We start from the raw sequence: 21,343 nt of genomic DNA on the forward strand, positions 1-21,343 counted from the left end.
GTTGGCTAATTTCATATGTATAAATCTGTGTATGGTTAGCTAATTAGAAATGTATGACTTGGTACTTCTGTCCAGGGCTAGGAGACCCTTATCTGATCCAGACTACCTCAACTTCCTACATTCTATTGTTCCTTACCACTCCTTATCTTAGTCTTATGGTCTTGTCACAAAGACTAGAAGATTCTTATGTTAATCGTGCTGACTCTGCTTTCCTGCATCCTAATCCCCAAGTTCATCCTGTTTGTACTGGTTACAGCCATTTACTGATGAACTTTAGTTTCTTCCATGTTCATAATTTTAGATCAATTTTCCCATCTCTCACAATCCTCACTTTTCTTTTAGATCAGTAATACTGATCTTTCACCATGATCAGTGTTACTGATCTTTGGTTACTAGTGTCAGTGTGACTGATCCCCCCCCCCCCTTCCTCACTTTTCTTTTAGATCAGTAATACTGATCTTTCAAGTGTAAGGTGTAGTTTTACCCAGCTGGTCAATAACCGAAATGTAACACCTGTGTAAAGTCTTTAGGTAGGGGAGCACCATGAAAGTCAGAGTAGCGAGTCCAGCTGCTTATTAGGGTTGTGAGTATCAGGCTCCAGTTCTCAGTAAAGAGTCTAGTCCATCCCACATCAGTCCGAAGTTGCCACGTCTGGACATGGGCATGGGCAGATTCACGTTGAAACATTGAAGCAGTGTCTTTGAACCACCCGACTTTTGTAAGCGTTGTCCTGACGAAGTCTGTGAGAGACGCTGCCTTCAGCAGCGAACGAGTAGCAGTAGTCAGGCGGTTCCGTTGAATTGTGGCTAGTATCTGATGTCCTCTTCAGCCCCGAACCCTAGGGCCACCAATCTCCGAAGGCTGTCTGGAGCCTGATATTAAAGTGTTGTTAGGAATTAAAGTACCTTTAAAGAAATTGCTCGAGACAAAAATTGAGAACAAAGAACATTTATTACTACAACAATGCAAAGTTGGGTGCTTCCCCTTACCCTGGGAATACACACACACACTGGGGCTCACCCAACTTTTATACAGTTGATTTCAGTGTAGGAATACCCTCCCCCTTACATTCTTCTGCCTCCTGCTGGAGAGGTTTGGCATTAGGCAATCCTGCCTGCCTACGTGCAATTTCAGTATACTTGGAGAACCGGGGGGGGGTATCCTGTCGGTGTCCCTTCATGTCATTGTCCTTATTCACACCTTCCTGATTCTCGGGGCTACAGTCTCTTGATATGCAGAGTTGACTCATTCTATCTAGGGTTGGCTAATTTCATATGTATAAATCTGTGTATGGTTAGCTAATTAGAAATGTATGACTTGGTACTTCTGTCCAGGGCTAGGAGACCCTTATCTGATCCAGACTACCTCAACTTCCTACATTCTATTGTACCTTACCATTCCTTATCTTAGTCCTATGGTCTTGTCACAAAGACTAGAAGATTCTTATGTTAATCGTACTGACTCTGCTTTCCTGCATCCTAAGCCCCAAACTTATCCTGTTTGAACTGGTTTCAGCCATTTTACTGATGAACTTTAGTTTCTTCCATGTTCATAATTTTAGGTCAATTTTCCCATCTCTCACAATCCTCACTTTTCTTTTAGATCAGTAATACTGATCTTTCACCATGATCAGTGTTACTGATCTTTGGTTACTAGTGTCAGTGTGACTGATCCCCCCCCCCCCTTTCCTCACTTTTCTTTTAGATCAGTAATACTGATCTTTCACCATGATCAGTGTTACTGATCTTTGGTTACTAGTGTCAGTGTGACTGATCCCCCCCCCCCCTTTCCTCACTTTTCTTTTAGATCAGTAACACTGATCTTTCAAGTGTAAGGTGTAGTTTTACCCAGCTGGTCAATAACCGAATTGTAATGTCTGTGTAAAGTCTTTAGGTAGGGGAGCACCATGAAGGTCAGAGTAGCGAGTCCAGCTGCTTATTAGGGTTGTGAGTATCAGGCTCCAGTTCTCAGTAAAGAGTCTAGTCCATCCCACATCAGTCCGAAGTTGCCACGTCTGAACATGGGCATGGGCAGATTCACGTTGAAACATTGAAGCAGTGTCTTTTAACCACCCGACTTTTGTAAGCATTGTCCTGACGAAGTCTGTGAGAGACGCTGCCTTCAGCAGCGAACAAGTAGCAGTCTCTGAGAAACGCTGCCTTCAGCAGCGAACGAGTAGTCAGGCGGTTCCGTTGAATTGTGGCTAGTATCTGATGTCCTCTTCAGCCCCGAACCCTAGGGCCACCGATCTCCGAAGGCTGTTTGGAGCCTGATATTAAAGTGTCAAGCAGCTCACGTTGTTGGAAACTGGTGCTCCCCTTCACGGGGTGATGAAAAGAGACCAAGCTGGGGGGGGATTGTTTCTTGTGATTTAACTGTGTGTTGCAGCTTGTCTGCTAACATTAGCATATGTATCATTGAACTTGTGAGTTGCAGCCTGTCTGTGTACATTAGCATATGTATTAACTCTCTCTCTCTCTGTTACATGTACAATGCTGACTACCATTCTGTCTGTCTTTGTCCCACCATGTCCTTTGTGCTATCGCTTCAAAACTCCTGTCTTTAATACCTGTGTAGGCTAAGATACAAATTAGATGTACTCCACTAAAGCTGTTTAATTCCCCTGGTCCGTATTGGGATCCCTTATATCCCATTATGACTATACATTAAATCTATGCCCTGTCTACATTCTAAAGGAGCTGAATTGTAACCTCTGCTGCCCCTATTCCAGGGGGGCTTAAAACATTAACGAACAATATTCCAAAGAAATTAGTAAACAACAATGAACAATACATGTAAAGCTCATTAAAAACAGCATTAAAATACAATAAGAACTGAATAAAGCACAATAAATGTAAAGCTCATTGAAAACTGCAATAAAATACAATAAGAACTGAATAAAACACAATAAATGTAAAGCTCATTGAAAACTGCAATAAAATACAATAAGAACTGAATAAAACACAATAAATGTAAAGCTCATTGAAAACTGCAATAAAATACAACAATAACTGAATAATCAAAAGACAAGTAAAATACAACAATAACTGAATAAACCATTAAAGAAACGAAAAAAAATGTTAAATTACGGCACTTTGTAACAATCTGACTTTCCTTTGTGTTAGTGTAAAAATTGTAAAATGAAACACAAACCATATTTGCATGGGTTTTGAATATGTTAGACCTTATTAAAATGCAGTTGGAGCTGCTTGTCTGTATGGGGCACAACCCTCCAATTTGTTAGAGTACATAACAGACATTGCAGCACAAGAGCCCCTGCAAGAGAACTTGAAACATATTCAACCTTTAGTTCTGCCTTAAGTAAAATGCCTTGTGCCACAGCTCACAGGAGCTGGCCTTATTTAAAACAGTCTGTAAAACAGGCACCAAAAAAAAGTTAAAAGATGTTCTTATGAAGATTGCACACACAATAATTTAAGTACAGGCTAGTTTCTATTATATTCCACTTAAAAGTTCTGCTGCATGAATCCTGGAGCTTGTGGAGTCATTATTGAATCAAGAAATATTGGTGCCATGCCAATCTCATTCTAACATGCCAATTTCTCCAGTCCTTAAGTCAAGATGTACTGAATAGCATCCGGTACAAGATCTGTGAGTTATTAATGATATTATTATTCTTATGCACCCAATTGTTCTGAACTATGCCACCAATTTAAATCATATTCCACCTATTGCAGTACTCACACACCACCATAGACCAGTTCGCAGGTTTATTTCTCCATTAAGCTGAATCCAGTCGCGCAGGGTTTACCTCCGTGATTATTTACAATGTAACTTCTGCACTACCGGATTTAAATATAAACCTGATGAATGGGGAGGGGGGGGGAGAGTTATCATGAACTAAATTACAGCGGCAATACAGAGAAATTGTGCTGAGGCATTAATTTCACTCCGGAGGAAAATGCACCAGAGAAATTAATGATTAAACTTACGGGAATCCCCAGAGGTATCTTTATTCTCCAGAGGTGGGTGTTCTTTAAACTCACGGACCTTGACTGCTGAATGTGTAGAAGAAATGTACTAAATCTATTGATAGGGCTCCATACCTCTAACTGCAAGAGAGGAGCCTGGAGCCTCAGTTTCAAGTGCCACAGTGCACTTAAAGGGACATGCACACTCCCCCTTCAACTGGCTGATCCAGCCACTTTACACATCAGATCCTTTCTTTATCTCACATACACTTAAAGTTAAGATGTATAGAACTCACCCTATTTGCGCAAACATTTCTCCCTGCAAATGTTATAACATCACTCAACTCTCAGGTACTCCCTGTGCAAAATCACATTTAAATACAATTTATTTCATAAATTGGAATTAACTGGTAGTTAAATTCGCTAATTCTACAGTATTGAAAAACGATCATTTATGACATTTAAATTTTAGCATGAATTTTAATCAATATTGGTCAGTGACTGAAGTGGGAAGTCATGATTTATGAAATTATCTCTGGTCTCTACTCTCCCACTCCCTGCACTTCTCCCAACATTCAGGAGCTGGCACACAGTCCCTGCCTTTTCCATGTTACTCATCTACTATTACTTTAACTGCTTGCATCAAAATGTTAGCCTTTGCTTTCTGCTTATCCTCAGATGTCTGGACAAATGCTTTTTGTGTGATCTGTAGAAGCTGGGTTATTCCCTGCTCATGCCAATTTTCTGTCTTTTGTAATTTTCTCCTAATATCTGGGGCTGAGTTGGTAACAAAACCTGTTAGTACCAATTGTTCCCCTGCTGGGGATTCTATGTCGAGACCCCCATATTGTATATATATATGGTCCCAAAAATTGGTCTAACTGTTCAGCACATCCCTGGGGATCTTCTATCAGGGAGGTCAGTTCTTTCTTAAAGTTACACACTTCAGTACTGGTCAGGGGCACATTTACGAAACCGAGACCCTCTCCCATGGGAACTTCCCGCAGTGGTCTCATCCAATTGGTTTCTGGCTTATTAGGTCTGGGTTCCTGCTCCCTGGGAAATGAATCAATGGGTTCTGCCCTTTCTTCCTGAAGAGTCTCATGCTGTTCTGAATTAAAGTTACCTCTCTCTCCTGCCAACAGAGGTGGTAATCGAGTGCTTTGTGAGCAAGTTATCATACCACTCCTGCTCTCTTCTCTCTTCTCTAGTGGTGGGGGAGGTGGGGAAGGTGCAGAAGGGTAGGTCATAGGAGGGGAAGGAAAGATAGGAGCCGGCATAGGAGGAACATAGGGTGGAGGGAGGGAATGTAACACATCCCAACCCTGTGATTCAGGGACAAGAGGTTCCTCCTCTCTCTTATCCCTGGATTCTTTCTCATTCAAAACCAGCTGTTCAATGGATCCCTTGAGCCAGCAGGCTGCATATTCCCTGCTCTCAACATTGTCTGGCTGGTTTTGATAGAGCCATAAGTTCAAAGCTTCACACATCCATTCATCCTCGGATCCGAATTTTGGCCAGTACACGGAGCTCCCTTTAACCGGGTATCTCACCCATTCATTACAACAATACCTGACCGTCGTCAGTTTGTCTTTACCGCGGGTCTTTCCTGTGCCCCACTCAGATAACATCATCCCAAGCGGGCTGTACGTAGCTATCTGGTGGTCACGTCCTGTGTCAGGACTCTCATCTCTACTGCCCGCTATTCCCATACTTAGGAACAAGTAAAATACTCTTACCGAGTTCTGGCAGTACTGCTCTAGCGCGCGTCCTTCCGCCGTTTGTTCTCAATGCCTCTTCTCGGATATCACTCGCTTCTTCCACTGACCAGCCACCCGTCGCCCGTGAGTCCAGCTGAATCAGCCGGGGTGCACCTACTCTCGTCGTCGGGGTACTCTGTCAGTGGAGGGAGTGTGATCCCGGACGAGCCCCCATTTGTTAGGAATTAAAGTACCTTTAAAGAAATTGCTCGAGACAAAAATTGAGAACAAAGAACATTTATTACTACAACAATGCAAAGTTGGGTGCTTCCCCTTACCCTGGGAATACACACACACACTGGGGCTCACCCAACTTTTATACAGTTGATTTCAGTGTAGGAATACCCTCCCCCTTACATTCTTCTGCCTCCTGCTGGAGAGGTTTGGCATTAGGCAATCCTGCCTGCCTACGTGCAATTTCAGTATACTTGGAGAACCGGGGGGGGTATCCTGTCGGTGTCCCTTCATGTCATTGTCCTTATTCACACCTTCCTGATTCTCGGGGCTACAGTCTCTTGATATGCAGAGTTGACTCATTCTATCTAGGGTTGGCTAATTTCATATGTATAAATCTGTGTATGGTTAGCTAATTAGAAATGTATGACTTGGTACTTCTGTCCAGGGCTAGGAGACCCTTATCTGATCCAGACTACCTCAACTTCCTACATTCTATTGTACCTTACCATTCCTTATCTTAGTCCTATGGTCTTGTCACAAAGACTAGAAGATTCTTATGTTAATCGTGCTGACTCTGCTTTCCTGCATCCTAAGCCCCAAACTTATCCTGTTTGAACTGGTTTCAGCCATTTTACTGATGAACTTTAGTTTCTTCCATGTTCATAATTTTAGGTCAATTTTCCCATCTCTCACAGTGTCAAGCAGCTCACGTTGTTGGTAACTGGTGCTCCCCTTCACAGGGTGATGAAAAGAGACCAAGCTGGGGGGGGATTGTTTCTTGTGATTTAACTGTGTGTTGCAGCTTGTCTGCTAACATTAGCATGGGTATCATTGAACTTGTGAGTTGCAGCCTGTCTGTGTACATTAGCATATGTATTAACTCTCTCTCTCTGCTACATGTACAATCCTGACTACCATTCTGTCTGTCTTTGTCCCACCATGTCCTTTGTGCTATCGCCTCAAAACTTCTGTCTTTAATACCTGTGTAGGCTAAGAAACAAATTAGATGTACTCCACTAAAGCTGTTCAGTTCCCCTGGTCCGTATTGGAATCCCTTGTTAACCCATATCCCACTATGACTATACATTAAATCTATGCCCTGTCTACATTCTAAAGGAGCACAATTGTAACCTCTGCTGCCACTATTCCAGGAGGACTTAAAACATAGCGAGTAATGAAGTGACATAAACAGTTAACAAACAATACCCCAATAAATGAATAAACAGTTAAAAAAATAAACAGTTAAAAATACAACAATAAATGTATAAACAGTTAAAAAATACAACAATAAATGTAACATTACGGCACGTTGTCACGGCGCAGTGTAAGTTTCAGGTCTGAAGGATGAGGAACTGCACGCCAGGTTGAGGGTTGAATCTGTGTGTCGTGATGTTGTGGTTCAGAAGCTGGTTTAATTCTTTGAATGTGGGTCCAGCCTTTCTCTCTTGTTCTTACTGCGGTGTCTGTAATTAAAAGTACACAGCAGGGACCATCCCAGGCAGGTTTTAGTTGATCCTCTTGCCATGCTTTTACATATAACCAATCACTAGATTTTAATAAAATGAATAACAATCTGACTTTCCTTTGTGTTAGTGTAAAAATTGTAAAATGAAACACAAACCATATTTGCATGGGTTTTGAATATGTTAGACCTTATTAAAATGCAGTTGGAGCTGCTTGTCTGTATGGGGCACAACCCTCCAATTTGTTAGAGTACATAACAGACATTGTAGCACAAGAGCCTCTGCAAGAGAACTTGAAACATATTCAACCTTTAGTTCTGCCTTAAGTAAAATGCCTTGTGCCACAGCTCACAACCATATTCCATATAATAACCATATAGCAATAACAGTACTGAAACAGGCCATATTGGCCCTTCTAGTCCGCACCGATTTACATGAAACTCCAACTAGTTCCACCTACCTACTCCCTGCCCATAACCCTCCAACCCCCTCACATCCATGTACTCATCAGTGCCACTGTAATATAGTTGAACTAACCGCTGCACTACCCAAAGTGAGACAAGAGCCCATGCATTTTCTGACTAAAGGTCACAAGTGCAGCCAACAGATTACTTCAAGGCATTTTCAGCCTTGCTCCTCTGTGCAGCCATGTAATCTTTGAGAAGAGGCAAACATAACCAAGGGCATTAAAAGGGTAAAAATCTGGCAATTTTCTCTCCACAGAGAGCATTGGGGAGCCTGGAACCGATTGTTGATTTTGTAAAATGAAGTTGAACAGGCTTGTACACATTTTCAGACTGCTTGTGCAGTGAGTGCCATACACCATGGTCTCCTGATTCATTGGTGAGGAGGTGATCAGTAAGATGCAGCAGTGGAAGCGCTTGCTCAAAGGCTGGAGGAAAATTAGACTTAGACCTGGATTTGTCAGAATGATAAGAGTTTATCTAAAGCTGGCTTTAGATAGAAGAACATCACAGGTGCTCCTCAATTTACGATAGGGTTGCGTTCCAGCAGACCCAGCTTAAGTTGAAAAAAAATCTTAATTGGAGACGTACCTTGTCTAACATTAACAGCACTGTATCAGTCCTCATACTGATCTCACTACCCTGCTCTCTCCCAACAGTCCCTGTAAGCTTTCCGAAAATGTGATTAACCAACGAGGCTACAAAAAATTCACCTTAGAGAAATTATCAAAGTTTATTGGAAAAATCAATGATGCTTGTGATGACCTTTAACACATTATATGAAAGTAAATGACAGTCATGCTATTGTGTCATCGTAAAATCATAAGTAGGGGAGCACCTGTATTACCTTTCATATTTTTCCAATGTTGATTGCACACATAATCATTTAAGTACCGGCTAGTTTCTATAATATTGCACTTAAAGTTTAGCTGCATGAATCCTGGAGCTTGTGGAGTCATTAGTGAATCAAGAAATATTGGTGCCATGCCAATTTCTCTGTACCATGCCAATTTCCCAGTCCTGAAGCCGGGACGTAGTGAATAGTATCAGGTACAAGATCTGTGAGTAATTAATGCTATTATTATTCCTATGCGCCCAATTGTTCTGAACGATGCCACCAATGTAAATCATATTCCACCTATTGCAGTACTCACACACCACCATAGACCAGTTCGCAGGTTTATTTCTCCATTAAGCTGAATCCAGTCGCGCAGGGTTTACCTCCGTGATTATTTACAATGTAACTTCCGCACTACCGGATTTAAATATAAACCTGATGAATGGGGAAAGTTATCATGAATTAAATAACAGCGGCAATACAGAGAAATTGTGCTGAGGCATTAATTTCACTCCGGAGGAAAATGCACCAGAGAAATGAATGATTAAACTTATAGGAATCCCCATAGGAATCCCCAGAGGTATCTTTATTCTCCAGAGGTGGGTGATCTTTAAACTCACGGACCTTGACTGCTGAATGTGTAGAAGAAATACCTCTAACTGCAAGAGAGGAGCCTGGAGCCTCAGTTTCAAGTGCCACAGTGCACTTAAAGGGACATGCACACTCCCCCTTCAACTGGCTGATCCAGCCACTTTACACATCAGATCCTTTCTTTATCTTACATACACTTAAAATAAGATGTGTCGAACTCACCCTATTTGCGCAAACATTTCTCCCTGCAAATGTTATAACATCACTCAACTCTCAGGTACTCTCTGTGCAAAATCACATTTGAATACAATTTATTTCATAAATTGGAATTAACTGGTAGTTAAATTCGCTAATTCTACAGTATTGAAAAACGATCATTTATGACATTTAATTTTTAGCATGAATTTTAATCAATATTGGTCAGTGACTGAAGTGGGAAGTCGTGATTTATGAAATTATCTCTGGTCTCTACTCTCCCACTCCCGACGCTTCTCCCAACATTGAGGAGCTGGCACACGGTCCCTGCCTTTTTCATGTTACTCATCTACTATTCCTTTAACTGCTTGCATCAAAATGTTAGCCTTTGCTTTCTGCTTATCCTCAGATGTCTGGACAAATGCTTTTTGTGTGATCTGTAGAAGCTGGGTTATTCCCTGCTCATGCCAATTTTCTGTCTTTTGTAATTTTCTCCTAATGTCTGGGGCTGAGTTGGTAACAAAACCTGTTAGTACCAAATGTTCCCCTGCTGGGGATTCTATGTCGAGACCCCCATATTATATATATATTTGGTCCCAAAAATTGGTCTAACTGTTCGGCACATCCCTGGGGATCTTCTATCAGGGAGATTAATTCTTTCTTGAAATTACGTACTTCAGTGCTGGTCAGGGGCACATTTACGATCCCCAGACCTTCTCCCACGGGAACCTCCCGCAGGGGTCGCATCCAGCTAATTTCTGGTTTCTTAGATTTGTGTTCCTGTTCCCTGAGAAGTGAATCGCAGGGTTCTGCCACTTCTTCCTGAGGGATCTCACGCTGTTCTGAATTACAATGTTCTACCTCTACTGTCAACGGAGGTGGTAATCGAGCGCTTTGTGAGCGAGTCACCATACCACTCCGGTTCTCCTCTTTCTACTCTAGTGGTGGGGGAGGAGGGGGAGGTGCAGAAGGGTAGGTCATAGGAGGGGAAGGAAAGATAGGAGCCGGCATAGGAGGAACATAAGGTGGAGGGAGGGAATGTAACACATCCCAACCCTGTGATTCAGGGACAAAAGGTTCCTCCTCTCTCTTATCCCTGAATTCTTTCTCATTCAAAACCAGTTGTTCAATGGGTCCCTTGAGCCAGCAGGCTGCATATTCCCTGCTCTCAACATTGTCTTTCTGGTTTTGATAGAGCCAGATGTTCAAAGCTTGACACATCCATTCATCCTCGGATCCGAACTTTGGCCAGTACACGGACCTCCCTTTAACCGGGTATTTAACCCATTCAATACAACAATACCCGACCATTGTCAGTTTGTCTTTCCCACGGGTCTTTCCCGTGCCCCACTCAGATAACATCAACCCAAGCGGGCTGTACGTAGCTATCTGGTGTTCACATCCTGAACCAGGACTCTCTTCCTTGCTACTCATTATTCCCATACTTATAAACAAGTAAAATTACTCTTACCGTGTTCCAGTAGCAATGCTCTAGCGCGCTTCCTTCCGTCGTTTGTTCTCAATGCCTCTTCTCGGATATCACTCGCTTCTTCCACTGACCAGCCACCCGTCGCCCGTGAGTCCAGCTGAATCAGCCGGGGTGCACCTACTCTCGTCGTCGGGGTACTCTGTCAGTGGAGGGAGTGTGATCCCGGACGAGCCCCCATTTGTTAGAAATTAAAGTACCTTTAAAGAAATTGCTCGAGACAAAAATTGAGAACAAAGAACATTTATTACAACAACAATGCAAAGTTGGGTGCTTCCCCTTACCCTGGGAATACACACACATACTGGGGCTCACCCAACTTTTATACAGTCAATTTCAGTATCAGAGTGCCCTCCCCCTTACATTCTTCTGCCCCCTGGATGGGTTTGGCATAGGTAATCCTTCCTGCCTACGTGCAGTTTCAGTACACTTGGAGGACCAGGGGGTATCCTGTGGGTGCCCCATCATGTCATTGTCCTTATTCACACCTTCCTGATTCTCGGGGCTACAATCTCTTGGTATGCGGAGTTGACTCATTCTATCTAGGGTTGGCTAATTTCATATGTATAAATCTGTGTATGGTTAGCTAATTAGATATGTAGGACTTGGTACTTCTGTCCAGGGCTAGGAGACCTTTATCTGATCCAGACTACCTCAACTTCCTACATTCTATTGTTCCTTACCACTCCTTTTCTTAGTCTTATGGTGGCTCTTGTCACAAAGACTAGAAGATTCTTATGTTAATCGTGCTGACTCTGCTTTCCTGCATCCTAACCCCCAAGCTTATCCTGTTTGTACTGGTTACAGCCATTAACTGATGAATTTTAGTTTCTTCCATGTTCATAATTTTAGATCAATTTTCCCATCTCTCACACTACCCTAACCTAGGGGAAGGAGTGGTAGGGGAATGGGGGTAGGAGAAAGGGGGTAATGGAAGTGGGGTGAGTAAGGGGTAGGCTTGGGGGTGTGGGTATGGGATAGGGGTAAGGGGTATGTTTTGAGGAAGGAGTTAGGTGTAGGGGATAGGGGTAGGGTTTAGGCTTGGGTTGGATGAGAGTAAGGGCAAGGACCGGGATAGAGGTAACATTGTGAGAGATGAGGAAACTTGACATAAAATATGAAAGATGGGGAAACTAGTGCAGACATGTGGAGTGATGGATTAAACCAGTATGAACAGGCTAAGCATGGAAATTAGAATGCAGGAAGCAGAGTCAGCCTCTGTCAGATAAGAATCTTCTAGTCTTTTCAACAGGATCAGTGAGCCCACCGTATGAATAAGATAAGGAGAGGTAAGGAATAATAGAATGTAGGAAGTAGAGGTCGTCTGGATGAGATAAGGGTCTCCTAGCCCTAGACAGAAGTACCAAGTTCTACATATATAATTAGTTAACCTTACATAGATTTACAAAGTTATACATATTAAATTAGTCAACCCTAGACAGGATTAGCGAACTCTGCATATGAAGGGACTGTAGCTCCGAGAATCAGGAAGGTGTGAATAAGGACAATAACATGATGAGACACTGACAGGATACTCCAAGTGCACAGAAACAGCACGTAGGCAGGCAGGATTGCCTTATGCCAAACCCATCCAGGGGGCAGAAGAATGTAAGGGGGAGGGTATTCCTATACTGAAATTCACTGTATAAAAGTTGGGTGAGCCCCAGTGTGTGTGTGTGTATTCCCAGGATAAGGGGAAGCACACAACTTTGCATTGTTGTTATAATAAATGTTCTTTGTTCTCAATTTTTGTCTCGAGCAATTTCTGTTAAGGTACTTCTATTTCTAACAACATCATGGTTAGGGTTAGGAGACATGGGCTAGGATTAGGTCTAGGTTTAGGGTTAGGTTTAGAGTTCAGGGAAGTGGGTTTGTATTAGGTTTAGGGGAAGGGGGTAGGAGTAGGAGGTAGAGGTGGGGTGAGTGTTTGGGGTAGAGGAAGGTGGGTAGTATTAGGGTTGGGGTTAGGGGACGGAGTAGGGGTAGAGATAGAGTTAGGGGACGGGGTAGGGGTAGAGTTAAGGGACGTGGAGTAGTGATAGGGGGTATCGGTAGTGTTAAGGTTAGGGTTTGTTAGGGGTTAGAGTTAGGAGTAGGAGAATGGGAAGAGGGAGAGGAACCGGGAGGTGAGCGGGGGAAGGAAATGGGGAGGGGAATTGGGAGGGGAATGTAATGGAAGATTTAAACCGTGTTTTTTTTTTTACTTTTGCAACCTTTGCTTCTGCAAGACTGAGAACCTGCTTGTTTTTTAGAATCAGCAGACTTAAGCTAAATTCCACCGAGGGGCCAGAGATGCAGTTATCTGACAACAGGACATCTGTAGACCAAGAACATTTAATCTTCCTGCTTGTTTTGGTCACAGACTGTCAGAGGTCTAGCCTTGATGCAAAATAACCATTGTATTCAAAGTGATAAGCTGAAAATTATGTTATTTGCTAGAAGCCTAGCATGCTAGCTTGCTCGCTTATCTTTCTTACTGTGCTGGGAATAGGTGCTTGGGTAAGCAGTTTTTGGGTAATATAAGCCATGGTCCCGCTGCTGAAGAGAGAGACTCTCCGAGAGGTGGCAACATCTTTCAGCAAGAAGAACTTCTAGAGTCCAGCTAACGTCCCGGTCGAGGGAGGTGGAGAAGCTGCTATCGGTTCCCCGACAACCTATGACACGTGTGCAGTCATTGCCTTGCTTCGGCAGTTGGGACCAGTCCAGGCGTTGATAAGTATAATTGGGAAGGGCTTGCATAATTTAGTTTGAAATCAGCTTTTGAATTTGTAATAAACATTTGTTTAAACTGAACTGCTCTCAGTGTGGGTGTCTATTTTCTTATGGTAGCTCAAACACTGTGACCAATCTCAAACGAACAAAGTGAGAGGTACAAGTTTACCCAGGACAGGGAACAGGGTGGAGGAAAGGGGAGGTGAATGGAGGAAGGTATCTCTACCCCCTCCCTTCCCCACCCCTTCCCCTACATTATCCCTGCTTCTCCTCTCCTCCTTCTAGCAGAAGTCGGGCCTCATTCCAGCCAGAATCTCCCTGTGGTTTCAGAGCCTCCGTTTCAGAAAGTGCCTTCGATGCTTGCTGCTGGACAGACATCTTGTCTCTTGATTCATTCTGTACCATTATTATTAAATTAAAAAATGGTTGGGTTTTTTAAGCTTGAACTCAAAATGCTGGTCCAGATAGACAACACAGAAACAGGCCCTTCAGCCCCTCTCTCCTGCTGGCTGAGCTGTTGTAATCAGTCCATATTCCTCTCCCCCTTTTCATTCTTTGCTCCCAGCCAGCTCATGTTGCCTTGTCAATCTCATGGCCTGTGGGAGGAAGCTGCCTGGCTGTCCCGATTTTATTCCTCCATATCTCCTTCCTGATGGCAGGGGGACAAAGAGGCTCTGTGCTGGATATCTATTTACAAATCCCATCCTTGCAAACAATCAAGGGTCCCTTGCCTTGAGGTTCCACCCATGTTGCCTCTCCCTCAGCACTCTCTCGTCAGAATACTACTGCACCCTCCTTCCCCTCCTCTCCCAGGTCTCAGTAACCCGCTGACAATTCCAGTCAGCTGCCATGTCTATACCCTGCCCCACCTAAACCGATGGATCGATCCGCACCTTCTCCCCTCAAGAGTTCGAGGAATCCATTCTCTCACAATGTCCTGCTATCGAATGCCCTGCATCCTCCTTCCCACTTAGTTCTGACGTCTGTGGTGGGTAAGTTAATGGTAAGTGTTCTGAGGGATGGCATTTACAAATATTTGGAAAAACAGGGATTGATAGGTAGTAGTCAGCATGGTTTTGACAGGGGTAGATCATGCTTAACAAACCTTATAGAGTTTTTCTAGGGGCTTACAAAAAAGGTTGATGAAGGGAAAGCTGTGGATGTTGTCTACTTAGACTTTAGTAATGCTTTTGACAAAGTTCCCCACAGGAGGTTAGGTGAAAAGGTAGAGGCATTAGGTATAAATAAGGAGGTAGTGAAATGGATTCAGCAATGGTTGGATGGGAAGTGTCATAGAGTAGTGGTAGAAAATTGTTTGTCAAATTGGAGGCCGGTGACTAGTGGAGTTCCTCAGGCATCGGTCCTGGGTCCACTATTGTTTGTTATATATATTAAAGATCTGGAAGAAGGGGTGGTGAATTGGATAAGTAAGTTTGCAGATGATATAAAGATTAGTGGTATTGTGGACAGTGAGGAAGATTACCATAGCTTAAAAAGAGATGTAGGAAAGCTAGAGGAATGAGCTGAGAAATGGCTGATGGAATTTAATACAGATAAGTGTGAAGTGTTGCATTTTGGAAAGGCAAATCTAAATAGGTCATATACATTGAATGGTAGACAATTGAGGAGAGCAGAGCAACAAAGGGATTTAGGAGTTATGGTAAATAGTACCCTCAAAGTTGATACTCGGGTAGATAGAGTGGTGAAGAAGGCATTTGGAATGTTGGCCTTCATAAATTGGAGTATTGAATTCAAGAGTTAGGAAGTTATGATGAAATTGTACAAAGCATTGGTGAGGCCAAGTTTGGAATACTGTGTGCAGTTTTGGTCACCAAATTATAGGAAGGATATAAACAAAATAGAGAGAGTGCAGAGAAGGTTCACGAGAATGTTGACAGGATGTCAGGGTTTGAGTTACAGAGAAAGGTTGAGCAGCCTGAGGCTTTTTTCTCTGGAGCATAGAAGATTGAAGGGGGGATTGATGGAGGTGTTCAAGATTTTAAAAGGGACAGAGTCAACATGGATAGGCTTTTTCAATTAAGAGTGGGAGATATTCAAACCAGAGGCCATGGTTTGAGTTGACTGGGGAAAATTATATGGGGAATATGAGAGGGAAATTTCTTCATGCAAAGGGTGGTTGGGATGTGGAATAAGCTTTCGGCGGAGGTGGTTGAAGCAGGGACATTATTTACATTTAAGGAAAGACTGGATGATGACTTGGAGGGTATGGACCAGGTGCTGGTCAGTGGAACTAGGAGGGTGGAGATTTTGTTCCGGCATGGATTAGTAGGGCCACACTGGCCTTTTGTGTGCTTTATATGGTTATATGGTTATATAGCAATGAGAGGTTTAACAGTGTTGTATGATAAAATGTGTCAGATAATGTTTCATGAGGTTCACAGTGGGGGGAAGCTTTAATGCTGATGTACAGTGCATGGAGACAGATTTATGACACCCGGATCACAGTGGGGAGGTTTATCAGTGATGTATAATAAACTCGGGCATATACTGTTTTAATGAATTCACAGAGGGGAGAAGGTTTAAGTGTGATGTATGGGAGACTGAGACGGATGCTGTGAAACCGGGTTCACATTAGTGAGAAGGTTTAACAGTCAGGTTCAATTAACTGTGGCTGGTACTGTGACACCAGGTTCACAGTGCGGAAGAGGTGTAAAGGTGACACGCTATACAATGTTGCAGATACAGAGACATAGAGTAAACAGTGGGGAGAAATTTTAATGGTGTTTTCTCGAGAATGAGGCAGATATTATTTCACTGGGTTCACAGAAGGGAGGTTTAATGGTGATGTATGGTTGACTGAGGTAGATACTGTGACACCAGATTCACAGTGGGGAGAAGGTTTAACAGTGATGTACAACGAACTCTGGCACAAAATGTGACACAGGTTCACAGAGATGAGAAGGTTTAATGGTGATACACGGGAGACTAAGGCAGATACTGTGACACTGGGTTCACAGTGTGGAGAAGGTTTAAAAGTGATGTACATTAAACTGGGTCAGATAAAGTGACACCGCATTCACAGTAGTGAGAAGGATTAACAGTGATGTATGGTAAACTTTGGCAGATACCATGAAAATTAGTTCACAGAAGAGAGAAGGTTTAAAACAGATGTGCGAACGGTGCTATACAGAAGAATGAGGAAGATACTGTGTGACTGGTTTCACAGCAGTAATTAGTAGGTTTAACAGTGATGTACAATAAACTACAGCAGATGCTGTGGCATCAGGTCATCAGTGGGGAAAAGGTTTAACGGTGATGTACAATATAATGTGGTAAATACTGTGACACTGGATTAACAGTTGAGAGATAGACCAACAGTGATGTACGGTAGACTGAGACAGATACTGTGACACTAGGTTCACACTGGAGAGGAGGTTCATCAGAGATGTACGATAAACTGTGGCAGATACTGTAACACCAGGTTCACAGCAATGAGAAAGTTTATCAATGATGTACAATAAACTGTGGTGGATAATGTGACACCAGGTTCACAGTGGGGAGAATGTTTAACAGTGATGTACAGTAGATTGAGGCAGGTAATCAGACACCGAGATCACAGTAATGAGATGGTTTAACGGTGAGGTACAGCAGACTGAGGCAGATACTGTGACACCTGGTTTCCAGCAGTAGTGAGAAAGTTTAACATTGATGAACAATATAGCAGATGCTGTGGCACTAGGTTAACAGTGGAAAGAAGTTCTAATGGTGATATACTGTAGACTGATGCAGATACGGTGACACTGGGTTTGTAGTGGGCAGAAGTTTTGTCAGTGATGTTCGATAGAGTAAGGCAGATTCTTTGATGCCAGGTTAACAGTTTTGAGAATGTTTAACAGTGTACGATAAATTGTGTCAGATACTGTGAAACCAGGTTCACAATGGGAAAAGGGTTAATTGAGATATACGGGAGATATATGGTAGACTGAGGCAGATACTGTGACACCGTGTTCACAGTGAGGAGAAGGTTTAACGGTGATGTACGATAAACACTGGCAGAAACTTTGACAAATGGTTCACATTGGGGATAAGGTTTAATGGTGATGTATGGTAAATTGAGATAGATACTGTGACACCAGGTGCACAGTGGGGAATAAGGTTTAACAGTGATGTACGGAAGACTGAGACAGATACTGTGACACTGTGTTCACAGTGGGGAGAAGATTTAATGATGATATATGGTGAATTGAGGTAGATACCATGACTCTAGGTGCACAGTGAGGAGAAGGTTTAATGGTGATGTACGATAAACTGTGGTAGGTACAGTAAAACCAGCCTCACAGTGGGGAAAAGGTTTACTGGTGATGTACGAGAAACTGAGGCAGATGCTATGACACTGACGGGGTTGACGTTGGGGAGAACGTTTAACAGTTCTGTATGATAAACTGTGGCAGAGAAAGTGACACTGTTTTCACTGTTGGGAGAATGTTTAATGGTGATGTACGATAGACGTACGCAGATAATCTGACACCAGCTTCACTGGGGGGAGAATTTTATCGGTGATGTACGGTGGACTGAGATAGATACTGAGACAATGGGTTCACGGGAGTGAAAATGTTTAACATTAATGTACGATAAACTGTGTCAGATACTGTGACACCAGGTTCACAGTGAGGAGAATGTTTAACGAGATGTACAATAAACTGTGGCATATAATGTGACACTGAGTTCACAGTGTGGAGAACGTTTAATGCTGATGTCCAGTAGACTGGGACAGAAACTGTGACACCGGTTTCAGAGCAGTGAAAAGGTTTAACAGTGATGTATAAATAAACTCTGGCATATACAGGATCACAGTGGAGAGAATGTTTAATGGTGATAGATGGGAGACTGAGGCAGATACTGTTACATCAGGTTCACAGTGGAGAGAAAGTCTATGGGTGATGTAAGGTATATTCAGGCGGATATTGTGACTCCAGGTTCACAGTGGGGAGAAGGTTTAAGTGTCCTGTATGGGAGACTGAGGCAGATACTGTGACACTGCGTTCAAAGTGGGGAGAATGTTTAACATTGATGGAGGATAAATTGTGGCAGATCGGGTGACACCGGTTTCTCAGTTGAGAGAAGGTTTTATGGTGATGTTCGGTAGACTGAGGCATATTCTGTGACACTGTGTTCACAGTAGGGAGTTGTGTCAGTGATGTACGATAAACTGTGGTAGATACTGTGGACACCGGGTTCACAGTGGGTTGAAGCTTTAACGGTGATGTATGGAGGTGTGACAAGGATAATGTGACACCATTTTACATTAGTGAGAAGGTTTAACAGTCAGGTTCAATGAACTGTGGCAGGTACTGTGACACCCGGTTTACAGTACTGAGAAGGTTTTAAAGTGATATACGATAAACTGTGGCAGATATTGTGAAACCAGGCTCACAGTGGGAAGAAGGTTTAAAAGTGATGCATATAACACTATTGCAGATACATTTACACCAGGTTCACAGTAGGGAGGAGATTTAAGGGTGATGTATGGGAGACTGAGGTAGATGCTGTGACACCAGGTTTACAGTGGGGAGAATGTTAAACGGTGATGGACGGTAGACTGAGACAAATACTATTACACCAGGTTCACAGGGGGGAGAAAGTTTAACGTTGATGTCCGATAGACAGAGACAGAATCTATGAGACAGGATTTAGATTCATGAGAAGGTTTAACAGTCAGGTTCAATGAACTGTTGCAGGTACTGTGACACCAGGTTTACAGTACTGAGAAGGTTTAAAAGTGATGTACGATAAACTGTGGCAGATACTGTGAAACGGGGTTCAGAGTGGGAAGAATGCTGAAGGTGGTGTACAGTTAACTTTGACAGATACTTCTGACACCGGATTCACTGTCATGAGAAGGTTTAACAGTGATGTACAATAAATTCTCGTCTATACTGTGATATCAGGTTCATATTGGGGAGAAGGATTAATGGTGATATACGGTAGAGGGAGGCAGATACTGTGACACCAGGCTCATTGCATTGTTCATTTATCTTAATTACAACATCTAATTTATATGCTCCATTTTGTTGTGGCAACTCCCAAACATTCCATAAACTTCTATTCTAATCAGATTTTGTTCATTTAAATAGGTCACCACTAAAAGCCCAAATCGTTTGGTCTCTTAAGTACACTGCACAAAATTAAATTCTTTACCTGGGTTTGGTTCAACGGCACTTCAGTCTGCTTCATTATTTTTTCAGTCCCTTGTTTTGTGCTTTCTGCTTTGCCCAGCCGATACGCCAAATGGGCATCCAACTCTGTCTTCTCAGCTTGACCCAACGTCTCCTCTGTAAACTTAAGGAAACCAAGGAGACCAAAGTTAACATTTTCACATTTGCATTTTCAAAAACAAAAATGACGCTGTGATTTGCAGTTTCACATCATAATCCCACTTGCTAAACTTGCAAGCAACTGCACCGCATCCTACAGCTGGAAAATTGCAAGCGAACTGCTTGGTTAAAGCAAAGATTCCACCCAGACACCCCATTAAAGGCCTCCAAGTTAACAACAGATAGCAACCTGAAAGTTAAATGCAAAGATTTGTATCAGGAAGATTAATGGGCTTTAAAAAAAAATCATTTCCACTATTGAAAGAAAACTCCTCAGGGAAAACCAGGCTCTTGTTGAACAATTCCTGTTGTATTCCTCAAAATGCTTTGAATCTTGATTTCAAGCAGAGTCATTTGGTGAGATTTTTGGTCTAGAACAAACCCTGCACACACACTCCCTTAAATACCTGCAAAGTCCTGGTTCAGCTCTGTTCCATGCTAAAGCTATCAGAGCTTTTCTGAAGAGATAGCGGACTTCAGATGCTGGTACATTGAGTCACAAAAACACTAATGCTTCCCTGAACAACACACCTCTCTCTGAAAACCAACAAAAAACTTCCCAGTGGTAATCATTCACATTTTGAGCACCAAAATCTGGTGAACTTGATAAATGTTAAATTCTGTGCACAGTATAAGAATGGCCTGCAAACAGTGGACTTGGAGGAATGAGAAGTGAGATTGGACTGTGAACCAAAGAACTTTTCTGAACTTACACACACATTACACACACGTCCACTTAGAATTAGAAGGGGGGTAAGTTAGATAAAGTAAGTTAAAATAGTAAAATAGTGATAAGTTAAAGTGTTATCTGTTTTCATGTTTAAAGATAATTAAAATCAGCTTTTGTTTAAGTAACCATTTGTCTTGGTGAATATCTATTGCTGCTGGGTTTTGGGATCCTCTGGTCTCGTAACACAGAACCAAGCTTCAGAACAACCCTCATTCTTTAGGTTATGATAATAGTCCATTAATGGGCTAGAATTATAGGCCAGAATTTATTGTACATCACTGTGAATTGACTCTTCAATAATTTTTGTAAATATCAACAAGGCATAATATCATTTCACTGTTGTGTTTGTGTCGTTAGAGAATTGCCTTCCCATTCAATCAGGTTTAGAGTTTTGGGTGCCGTATTTGAGAAAAGATGTGCTGGTGTTGGAGAAGGTCAGAGATGATTTACTGGAACGATATCAGGAATGAAAGGGTTAGTGCATGAGGAAAAATTGTCGACTCTTCGACTGTACTAGTTGGAATACAGAAGGATAAGGGGGACCTCAGAGGCATTTCAAATGCTGGAAGGCCTGGACAGAGTACATATGGCAAAGATGATTCCCATGGTAGGAGATTCTAGGACAGGAGAGAATAATTTCAGGATAAAAGGGTGTCAATT

The 21,343-nt window shown here is 42.5% G+C and overlaps 1 long non-coding RNA gene across 1 annotated transcript in view; it reads right to left on the minus strand.

Moving 5' to 3' along the window:
* Positions 1–5,976: 5,976 nt before the first annotated feature.
* LOC138745741 (uncharacterized) overlaps positions 5,977–21,343 on the minus strand; it is a 28,998-nt gene continuing 13,631 nt past the window's right edge. The window contains exons 3-4 of the long non-coding RNA XR_011346471.1: positions 19,778–19,918; positions 5,977–7,332 (exon numbers count right to left, since the gene is read on the minus strand). This is a non-coding gene — a long non-coding RNA (uncharacterized lncRNA). The remainder of the gene's footprint in view (positions 7,333–19,777; positions 19,919–21,343) is intronic.

The sequence above is a fragment of the Narcine bancroftii genome, chromosome 11 (genome assembly GCF_036971445.1).
Source record: "Narcine bancroftii isolate sNarBan1 chromosome 11, sNarBan1.hap1, whole genome shotgun sequence".
In the NCBI taxonomy this organism is placed as follows: domain Eukaryota; kingdom Metazoa; phylum Chordata; class Chondrichthyes; order Torpediniformes; family Narcinidae; genus Narcine; species Narcine bancroftii.